Source organism: Schistocerca serialis, chromosome 1 (assembly GCF_023864345.2).
Source record: "Schistocerca serialis cubense isolate TAMUIC-IGC-003099 chromosome 1, iqSchSeri2.2, whole genome shotgun sequence".
Classification (NCBI taxonomy): domain Eukaryota; kingdom Metazoa; phylum Arthropoda; class Insecta; order Orthoptera; family Acrididae; genus Schistocerca; species Schistocerca serialis.
Genome location: NC_064638.1, coordinates 1,113,596,961 through 1,113,609,688, shown reverse-complemented (window position 1 = coordinate 1,113,609,688; position 12,728 = coordinate 1,113,596,961).

Here is a 12,728-nt window from a genome sequence, read left to right as displayed (position 1 = left end):
CTGTTCAGAAGAGATCTCCACCCCCTTGTACTCTTACGAATTTATGGACGGCCATGCAGGATTCACGCTGTCAGTTCCCTTTAACACTACTTCAGACATTAGTCGAGTCCACGCTGCGGCACTTGCGCGTGCTCGCCGGGTCCCTACAGGATGTTAGGCAGGTGTATCCGTTTCTTTTGCTCCACAGTGTATTATCAATATTCTGCACTTCTGTTGGTTCTTTTACTCGCCCAAATCATTAATTTACTATCGAATTTAAAATACTTACGTTCTCGAATGCTGCCGTCTTGTAGACACTTATTACTACAGTCTTCTATCATCAACGAAAAACTGAAATGAGTGTATGACATCGTTGGCCTAGATGCCCCATCCGGGAAAATTGCCGGCCGTTGTGGCCGAGAGTTACTAGGCGCTTCAGTCCGGAACCAAACTGCTGCTACGGTTGCAGGTTCGAATCCTGCCTCGGGCATGGATGTGAGTGCTGTCCTTAGGTTAGTTAGGTTTATAAGTAGTACTAAATCTCGGGGACTGATCACCTCAGATGTTAAGTCCCACAGTGCTCAGAGGCATTTGAACCGGGGAAATTAGGCCGGCAAGTGGAAGCCATAATGCGGTCGACGCCACACTGGGCCACTTGCGCACCGTTGATGAAGATGAAAAGATGATGAGGACAACACAACATCCAGTCAACGAGCGAAGAAAACCCCAACCCGGCCAGGAATCGAACCCGGGATTGCTGCAAGGAAGTAAGCACGTTAGCACCAAGCTAAGCATGCGGACTGTATCATCAACAACAGTGTCCAGATAACCCGTTCAGCAGCACGCTACTGTTTCAGCCGATTAACAGAAAGTCGATTTTTGAACTTTGTTGTGGAACACAGATGACGGCTCGTGTTGTCTGCAGTTCAACCACGCCTAGACGGCAGTACCGCCGTTCAATCGCGTCCACATCGTTACTTTGTGACAGGAAGTGCTCTCAAAAAGGGAAGTGTCCAAGTGTCCCGGAGTGAACCAAAGCGATGTTGTTCAGACATGGAGGAGATACAGAGAGACAGGAACTGTCGATTACATGCTTCGCTTAGGCTATCCAAGGGCTACTACTGCAGTGGATGACCGCTACCTACGGATTATGGCTCGGAGAAACCCTGGCAGCAACGCCACCATGTTGAATAATGCTTCTTGTGCAGCCCCAGGACGATGCGCAACTTCACTCCACAGGTTCATGGCGAGGTCCGTCTTTGCAACCACGACACCATGCAGCGCGATACAGATTGGCCCAACAACATGCCGAATGGACCTCTCCGGATTGGCATCACATTCTCTTCACCGATGAGTGTCGCGTATGCCTTCAATCAGACAATCGTCGGAGACGTGTTTGGAGGCAACCCGGTCAGGCTGAACGCCTTAGACACACTGTCCAGCACGTGCAACAAGGTGGATGTTCCCTGCTGTTTTGGGGTGGCTTTATGTGGCACCAACGTACGCCGCTGGCGGTCATGGAAGGCGCCGCAGCGGCTGTACGTTACCTGAATGTCATCCCTTGACCAATAATGCAATCATATCGGCAACATATTGGCGAGGCATTCGTCTTCATGGACGACAATTCGCGCCACTATCGTATACATCTTGTGAAAGACATCCTTCAGGATAACGATATCGCTCGACTAGAGTGGCCAGCACGTTCTCCAGACATCAACCCTATGGAACATACCTGAAATAAATAGAAAAGAGCTGTTTATGGACGACGTGACCCACCAACCACTCTGAGGGATCTACGGCGAATCGCCTTTGAGGAGTGGGACAACAGTGCTTTGATGAACCTGTGTAATAGTGTGCCACAACGATACAGGCATCTGTCAGTCTAAGAGGACATACTACTGGGTATTACAGGCACTGGTGTGTACAGCAGTCTGGACCAGCACCTCTGAAGGTCTCGCTGTATGGTTCTACAACATGCAACATGCAATAAAAAGGGCGGAAATGATGTTTATGTTGAGCTCCACTACAAATTTTCTGTACACATTTCGGAGTTCTCGAAACCGAGGTGATGCAAAACTTTTTTTGTTGTATGTATTCTATGATTTGGCATCAGATTGCGTGTACAATTAGGTTAGTAGGTCGTAAAAAATCATATCATATAGCACAGCTTAATAGATCATGTCATTACTAACTGTTCATGATAGTAGCTTATTTGTTTACACGAGATACACAGTACAAACGCAGTCTTTTCTTGACCAGAAATAAAAATGAATATCGGGAGCTACCATATATTTTTCACCAACACGTCTGCTACAAGTCGTCTCTGACCGCAATTGTAAGTAGCAAGATTAGGAAACACAAACTGTTACGTATGGAGTAATCTGTTCTTCACTAGTGACCTGTCACGTCTTTGCCAGCTGTTGGTTCTGGCAAACACCAATGTAGTACAGTACATCAGAAACTGCATTAAGCATAGTTCGATGTGCAAAGCCCTTGGAACACGCTGCAGGTAAGCAAATAGCTTAACAGTGTGTTTGGTGGTTGCCGTTGCTATCGATTCTGCGAAGCCATACGGTGATGACATACAGTTCTCTGAAGCGGGCCCATACTGGAATGAATCCTGCTCCTTGCCACTAATGCCATATCCTTCATCTATCTCCTGAGGACAAAATACACTCTTCTTATTTAGGTTGCAGATTTCTCTTATTACTTTATTAAATGAACGACACGCTGCTACTTGTACATCTTCTGTTATCAATACCAGTTTCAGATAATAGCAATCATCACAGTTTATATACAGCAATAAACTCACGAAACAACCAGAAATGCAAAAGATTACAGTAAGGTTGCATAACTTGTTTAAAAAAATTGTTATACTACTGATGTATCATTTCATGTCACAGTAATATCGCAATGTTATTACTACGTGCCCATAGAACTGCTGAACTTCAAAGGGACGAACAAGTTAACTATTGCTTGAGTAACTTCTATTGTTATGTTATGAACTATACTCAGGCGGTAGTGTGTGATATATAAAAGCACAGTTATAACTAATCGCATCAATCTGAGGACAACTGATCACAGACGTGAGTAACGAGAGAACAAACTATAGAAAAGATACAGATGGTGCTGCTAGAAGCATTCAATGTTTAAAGTAACTAAAACATGTTGCAAAAAATGGACTCTAGATATAGAAATGGGATATACACACATGTATACAATAAAATAATTGCAATAATATCATGCTGTTTTACTACAAACACCTGTATTTTCCTTATCTTCACTTACGCGCAAATTTTTGTTATAATACATTGTACAGTTTTACCCAATTGGCTCTTAGGTGCTACCATTTTTCTCTTTCTTCATTACACTCTTGTCCAACAGACTTGTACTTTGGTAGTATACATTTATCCTAAAGCTAGGATGAGGGACGAGTTTTACATGTTTCAGTAACTTTCAGCAATGAATGGATGTTGTAGCAGCAGCTTTATTTTTGGTTTGACTTATTTTGCATTAAACACATGTATGGTCGGTTACTCTTTGATCTGTTTGAAATTAGCGGATGACAATGCTTTGACAACTGATACACCATCTTTTGAGTACAGACAACAGTTTTTCCTTTTGGTGTTCAACAATTCCGGAGATGGAGTATTAGTAGCACTACCATATTGTTACAATGCGGTACATAAATAATATATGAACATTTGTACTGATACCCTATCATGTATATTTAATTTGTAAGTAGGCTGTTTAGGTTTTCTTATTGGTAACGCCAATTAGCGCTCTGTATAAAAATCACTGGCTGTGTTGTGTGCAGTCTGTGGCTAGATTGCATTGTTGTCTGCCATTGTAGTGTTGGGCAGCTGAATGTTAAAAGCGCGTAGCATTGCGCAGTTCAGTAGTTAGTGCCTTCAGTAGATTGAATCTTTTATCTAGCTGGCTGCCAGTAGTGGCGCTCGCTGTATTGCAGTAGTTCGAGTAACGAAGACTTTTGTGAGCTAAGTGATTTGTGAAACGTATAGGGTAATGTTAGTCAGGGCCATTCTTTTGTAGGGATTTTTGAAAGTCAGATTGCGTTGCACTAAAAATGTTGTGTGTCATTTGAGTGTTGATCAGAATAGTTAAAGAGCTAAATGCGAAATGTCTGAGTACGTTCAGTTCTGCTCATCTGTTTGAAAATCATATAATGTAAGAGGTTTATCACCACGGTAATTCACTAATTTTTCTAAGGGGACGTTTCATATGTCGACCTTTAGCCGAGGATACCTCACTTGAATCTTCTGATTTTTTCTTGTAGTTTGTGTAATTAGTGTAGCTTTTGTTTATTGCTAGCACGTAATTGTAGAGAGAATCTCCTTTGTAGTTGCAGTCTTTCATTGTTGTACAGTAAGATAGTTATGGCATGCATGTAGATTTGCACCACGTATTTCGCAGATGCGCTTACGATTAACTAGATATTATTTTCGGTGCAATGTTAATGTGTTTTCTTATTTTTGCTCTTCAAATTGTGCTTTTCTGTGTTATTGTGTGAAATACTGTGACAATTATGGCGTGTGAAAAACGTAATACTAGGCTCCAAAGTAAACTGAGAAATGACAGTGAAGACGAAAGCAGTGTGTTAGCGCCACCGTGTAATGAATTAACTAATGTTCAACATACTAATTTGGTAATTGTGCATATGGAAATGGAGCGGGCGGCAAACAATGGTGTAGACAGTGAAACAATAAGTTAACAGGGAAGCATTATCGATCGATCGGTCGGCAACAGCCCGCCTCAGGAATCGGGAATGACAGGACACAATCTTGCAAATACTGCAGTTTCAGGTATTGGGTCCTCACCGTTTCCTCAAATAAGTCAAGACTCATTTTCTGCTTGTCAAAATGTGAATGTTGCCGGTGCAACTTCACTACCGAAAAGCACTGAGGAACATGTTTCAGACACCAGTGCAATATTATTACAGTTAATGCAACAAATGGGACAAAGGCTGCAAAAGTTAGACACAATAGAACAAAATCTTCAAAAGTCAGACACAATGAAACAAAATCTTCAAAAGATAGACACAATGGAACAACACCAGAGACAAACACACCAACAGTTAGACGCAATGGAACAAAAGCTTCAAAGGTTAGACTCAGTGGAACATATGCTTGAACAAACACGTGAAGATTTAACTACTGGGATACATAAAATCGAATCGAAGTGTCAAAAAGTCTGTAATGACGTAAAAACAAAAATTTGTGAGCATTTCCAACCTATTTTTTCGCGGCATGAAAATACATTACAGAATCACGAAGCAGCCATAAAAGAACTGCAAACTATTGTTAATGAAAATCATGAGACCTTGGAAGCTAAAATTGACTCAGTTGCATCTACCGATTCGGTTACGCAACTTGCAAAAAATCAGGAAAACTTAAAGGACACAGTAGATACGATTTCAACACAAATGGATACTCTGAAACTTGATTCAGAAAGACACACTGAGGAAATAAGTACACTATCGGAGAAAGTAGCCGAACTTTCCGGATCAGTTTACGAACTTATCTGAGAAGGTAGATGATGATCTGATTGACACATGATCTGTAGCCATCACTGACACAGAAGAGTATGAACAAATTAAGAAATTCAAACAAAATCAGAATCAAATTAATACGCAACACAAATGATAAATCTGGGAAGTACAAGATCAGTTGGCACAAGTAATACAAAAATTACGTATTTCAGAGGACAATCGCGCTCCAACAAGATGGAACCGGCGACACGACGTAACAATGACCGATATGCTACTCACCGACCCGATGATTTTGACTGTAAGCTGTTCATTACTACACGTAAATTCAAAACATTTAAGAATTCTGGCAACGACATTCATCCACAAGCATGGCTCCATCAATTCTCTCATTGTTTTCCTCCCAACTGGTCATTAGAGCACAGATTAGAATTTATGTGTGGCTACTTAGAGAATGAACCAGCTGAAAGAATTGGATCGGTCATTCACGATTGTCACAGTGAAGGAGAATTTTATCATGCCTTCCTCTCAGCATATTGGTGTCAAGCTACACAAGACCGAGTAAAACATAGCATCATAATTACGAAACATTTCGAACAATCTGAATTTTCCAGTCTTGCGAAATATTTTGAAGACATATTGCACAAGAATCAGTACCTGTCAAACCAATACAGCCCCTCAGAACTCATCCGCATTCGCTTAATCAAATGGCCTGAACATTTACGACATATTATTTCGGCAGGACGTTGCAAAGACGACATTGAAGCTTTTCAGGGACTGTTACAAGAATTGGAAATTGACACTGACAATCGCGGAATGCGAAAATAGGAGCACAACAATTACAGGTCACATCCATCACAATTCCACAAAGACAGAAATAAAAATGGAACGTCAAGGCTATTCTTACAATGTAAATCGTGACCAAAACAGACACCATCCGTATGACACCGTTGGCAGAGTAGTTATAATTACAGGGAAAGATCACCTCTCCCCAGTAATGAGTTCAGTGCGCAGTTATGATTCAGGGAGAAATTCTCCACCATGTGACCGACAAGAAAGAAATTACGGAATCCATCGACATGACGACAGACGATATAATCGTAACGACAGACCTGAATTGCATCAGAACTGGTGGGATTCAAAAAGGGCAGGGCCCTCTCGGCAAGGTGAATTTGTAGAAGTTAGGTCTCCTAATCCCAATAACAACGTGCGCCATAAAGAAACAGACAGTGACTCTCACTGCAGGCAGCCACGTGCGCCGGCTGGCTCAGCGAAAAATAACATGGACACTAACCTTGAGAAAAATTCCAGTATCTTTACCGACATATACCGCATGATAATTGCGTTGAAGGTGAAACTCTGCGTACTAGGAAGAGTAAAGGATTGCACCACCTTTCACATGTAAAACCGTTTATTGAGAGATAATCTGTTTTTTAACTTAGTTTTTGCTATAAAAATTTTTCACTTCACACTACTAGTAGATTTTGTCACACTGAGAAACTGTTAACATGCAACAATGTTTTGAACTTAACTATCGAGTCTAGAACCTAGGGAACAAATTTAGACAGTATTTTCGAGTGCATTGTTATAGTGAACAGACGACACAGTGTTATTGTGTGTGTACATTCTGGCTTGTTAATTGCACGATTATGTAACGACTATAAGGCTTACATACATAAAACATATACTTCTAATAACAGTTTAATGCAACATTTTGGTTTAGTTGAAAAGACGTTCTTTATTTGAATTACTTTCTCTGAGAATAAAGATGACTTAGTATTTGGTTTCTTTGACAGTTAAACGATTTTATCACGATGCTACTAATGTGTGACACAATTTACATTGTTGCTTTTGCAGTGTATCTGTTTTTCTGAATAATTCTGGAAAGTAAAACATGTTTTAGTAATAACTTTTGTGGTATAGCTACAATGAGACAGCCTTTTCCGTAGCACAACAGTACGTTACGTTATAGTACTTTCTTGATCACGGTAAGGTACGTAATAACTACAATATCTATACGCAAAGCATTTCACTTTCGTTTATGATGAGGTAAATACATTGACTTCAGCAGAATTTTGCTCACAGAGAACGATAGCTACGACACTTCCACAGAATTATCTTACAGCAAGACGCAGATTTAGCGCTACAGGACACGCATTTGAGTGATTAATTTTGTACTTAAAGCATTTATTTTTAAAGATTTTTGAATTACAAAGAAAGTTTTCTGTGATATATTTCATTCCATTGCTGTAATCTGTAACACCTAAGGGTATAATTACATTAATCCTCAGGGGGGTACACGCTTACTTTGTGTACCATGTGTTTGGCAAGCACAAGGAGCCCTAGCTAATATGGTATTTGCTTATACAACTTTACTCATCGGTACCAGAATTACACAGCTATCTGATTATTTGTCAGAGAAACAAACATCCTTTTACTACATGAGTGACACATGTTTACGCAATTACACACTTGGATAACTTCACACTTATGAAACTGTATTTTGTCTGTACTTTGGGAACTGTTCACATCTTTTCGGAACCATTGTGGTACTATGAGAGCTTTGAATGATGTATTTGGTATGGGATCATGATTTTTAAAGTACATTTGTGGTAGATGACAGTATTGAAATGAGCAGAGAATATTTTTAGGTTTTGAAATTATTGGAGGGAGCTACGATGGTTTTAAGATGTGATTGATCTGTTATGATGTTATTATTACGACGACCATGTGTATTTTGCTGTTGAGGTATGTTTATGATCAATAAGCTGATGCTATATGAGGAATTTGATTATGCTACATATTTATTATGATGAAATATTGAAGAAGTGTCGACGAATATGTATATTTGTAATAAGGTAAGGAATAATGAGCCGTGGTTAGGGACTCTGACTTGTGAAAAAGGATGTTGGAAACCAAGAATCGTACTTTAAGTGTTATGAAATGTGTGTAAATCGTGAATGTATCACAATGCCGAAGAAAATTTTATGGACACTGTTATATTTATAGGATTTTTTTCTACAGATTTGTAATGCAAATATTTCGATCTGTGAAATTATATTTGTATCGAACTGTCACTGTAGCAGAAACTGATGTCGTAAATATTTTGGTAAGGAAGGTAAGTCACTGTAAGTACCCAGCTGCGTGACAGTCGCCTGGAAAAAAGCCATTAGTGTGTGCCTTTCAGAAGCACAAGTGGAGAAATAAAAGAGGTCATTATCCTCGCTATTGACATTCCTTTGTAGAAAGCATCACAAATACGACACGCTCATTACTTGGAAACATATTGTACTTTGTACTACTTACTGAAATTCTTGTGAACTGATGGGAAATATTCTTACATCTCTACACCTGATTATGAGAAGTGTCTTTCTATGAGAGTTGAGAGAATTTCTACTAACTTATGAAATGCCACATGACTATTGAATGATATTTTTATGCTTCGCTTTCGATAGTTGCTTATTTCATTTGATATCTGGTTTCCAGCTGTGTTACAGCATTGGTTCTATAAAATTAAATTAAATGCATTTGCTAATGTGAAAACTTTTTGTCAACATGAAACGTCCCCTCTGAAATATTATACAAGACTGTGCTTATACTGACACACAATATTTTTAGCAAAACGCAATCTGACTTTCAAAAATCCCTACAAAAGAATGGCCCTGACTATCATTAACCTATACCTTTAACAAATCACTTACCTCACAAAAATCTTCGTTACTCGAACTACTGCAATACAGCGAGCGCCACTACTGCCAGCTAAATAAAAGATTCAAACTATGGAAGGCACTAACTACTGATAGCCATAGTTAGCAAATGAAAGATTTTAATATAGAACAAACAATGTATTTACCTTAATAGTGTTGAAAAATCATAATATACATAGCAGTTCATGACATCCAGTCTCACAAATGTCAAAACCCCGCCATTTCTCTCCCCACATCCACCACTGCTGGCAGCTCACCTCCAACTGCGCAACGCTATGCGCTGTTCGCATCGAGCTGCCCAACACAACAATGGCAGACCACAATGCAAACTAGCCACAGACTGCACACAGCACAGCCAGCGATTTTCATACAGAGCGCTACGTAACGTTGCCAATAAGAAAACATAAACAGGCTACTAGCACAGCCAGTGATATTCATACTGAGCGCTACGTAATGTTGCCAATAAGAAAACATAAACAGCCTACTTACATACCGCATCCAGCTGCCCAACACTACTATGGCAGACAACAATGCAAACTAGCCACAGACTGTGCACAGCACAGCCAGTGATTTTCATACAGAGCGCTACACAATGTTGCCAATAAGAAAACATAAACAGCCTACTAGCACGGCCAGTGATTTTCATACAGAGCGCTACAAAACGTTGCCAATAAGAAAACATAAACAGCCTACTTACATAGCCCCCATGCTCCCCACAAAAAATTTTACAAATTGTTTTGGGTAGTGGCAAATTATGATTTGATAAAATTTTTCATATTTACAATAACAAAGATATCAAATGCACACACTTATTGATACAATGTTGGTCAAAAGCTAAAATTTTCTCACAGTCCATAAAGACAGTTCTGATCATTCATCACAGTAAAATTGCAGTTTTTTTTCTCAAAGTCTGAGCAGTAAAAGACAGTGCTGACTCTTGACATGCAGACAGGTAATGCGCCACAACAGAGCAAACCCACTGCAGAGTCAGTCGAAGTTTTGAAGAATACTGGTAGGTAGGTCATCACAGAGTAGACCCACTGTAGTCCTCGTAGAGATTACGGTATTGGTGGGCCATCAATGATGCAGACCGACTATAGTCCTTGTAGAGATAATGGTATTGGTGGGCCATCAAACTTGCAGACCCACTGTAGTCCTTGTAGAAATAATGGTACTGGCGGGCCATCAAAGATGCAGACCCACTGTAGTCCTTGTAGAGACGGCCAGCAGCCACCTGTTGCGACTGTGTAGGTGCACAACCACCATCGAAGAGTCTTGTGGGGAATATAGCAAGTCCATAAACCACCACTTGTGCACTCACAAAAAAATTTTTTTGAAATGTCCTTAGAACCAGCAATGCTGTTATCCAGTCCCTAGCTGAATTATCAACACATGTGCAAGCACTAAGAGTTCCAACTTCTCACATACTGTGCGCATATTATGACCAACAGAAACGTGTGCAGTGAAATGATACTTAATTTGAAGAACTAGTAACAATTACAATTTGATAACATAAAAATACAATAACAAAGATTCAAAATACATCATTAAAGAACATAACAATACAGATAACATTTGTAGTAACACAGGCTTTATAGAAGAATAGAAATAAACATATACATCAGTGTTACAAAAAATAATGGCATAAGTACATACATAAAGATCAGAATAAATTTTGAAACATCACCTTCACATATGAGCAACAAAACAGAATAAATAATGTCTAAACATCTTTACAAAGTAAATAACATAATATTAGAAAAATTCTACAACATACCTCTCATCAGCTAAACACATAACGTCAGGAAAAACACAAATACACAAGGGTGTACAAACACATAGAGGGATGACACAAAAGGAAAGGACAGGGTTTGTTTTACTTCAGTATTTTGCATGGAGATCTCCCTTCATTCATCATTATTCGCAAAAAGTCCTATCTAAGTTTGCTTTATGTATTCTGTTCACATCCTCTTTCAAAAACAGTTTTTCTCTACAGTACACTACTTTTTTTTGGCCAAACCAATTTCTTATAGCTTCTCAATGCATTTCTTCCAATTGATCATAGTTAGTTTCTTATATTGTCTACCCCCTCTTAAGCTAACTTCAATCTACTGAGCTCAGATATATACACCAAGGGACGAGGCAATGCAGCAGCACATAACAAAATAACACAAACAGCAATGATAAAAATTCAAATTGGCAAAGTAAGCAGCAGTAAAATAAATTATCATGGCAATTGCAATACTACAACTAATATAAGGCAATGTGCAGCAAACAATAAAGATAAATCAGTAGTAAAACTGGCTTAACAGAGTAATACAAAGTCAGATTCAGTAACACTATGCCTGGCAACCAACAGCAGCAAATGAAATAACTTATACCTAAATATGACAAAGCTCAAGCAGAAAAAATATTACACTAAAGACAACAATGCAGATAAGGGAAACGTCTATTCACATCTTAATATCTATGTCATTAAAGTGGTGCACCACAACTTGTTCTACGAGAAATATTACCAAGTAGTTGAAAAGAAAATTACATACGCAAGTCCTGTGAAGGGAAATGTCTTTTGTGCTCCTCCGCTTTTTTTAAGTAGATCATAAATTTTATTATTTACTGGATCTGTAGGCATAAAATATCTATATTAGTACATCTATAAAATTTTATTTTAACCAATGCTGCAGTGCAGCTAGAAACTAGATATTAAACAAAATGAGCAATCTCTCAACTACAAAGACAGTAGATATAAAATGTTTGTCATCATTTCATTAGGCATTTTAGTAAATATCATAAATTAAGAGCTACACAGTGTAATCATATGTTTTCAGGTTTGAGCGTGTCGTATTTGCGATGTTTTCGACAAAGAAATGTTAATAGTGAGGATAATATCATCTTTTTTTTATACCTAATGGCTTTCTTTTGTCAGACGACTACCTCTCAGCTGGGAGCCCAAAACGCATTACATCAAGGTCACTTACCTTTCTTACTAATATATTTACGATAGCAGTTTCCGCTACAGTGACAGTCTCATATAAAAATATTTTCACAGGTTGAGAATTTGTGTTACAAATGTGTAGAAAATAAAATCCTATAAATATAACAGTGTCCAAAAAAATTTCAGTGGCATTGTGATACATTCACACATGTACACACATTTCATAATTCTAAAGTATGATTCTTGGTTTTCAACATCCTTTTCCACAAATCAGAGTCCCTAACCAGTTCTCATTATTCCTTACCTTATTATACGTATACGTATTTGTTGACACTTCTTCAATATTTCATCATAAGAAATATGTAGCATAATCAAATTCTTCATATACAGTAGCATCATCTTATTGATCATAAACATACCTCAACAGTATAATACATACCGTCGTCGTAATAATATCATAAATCTCAGTCAATTCTCAAAATCGTCGTAGCTTCCTCCAATAATTTCAAAACCTAAAAAAATATTCTCTGCTCATTTCTATAGTTTCATCTACCTCAAACGAACTTTAAAATCATGATCCAATAGCAAATACATCATTCAA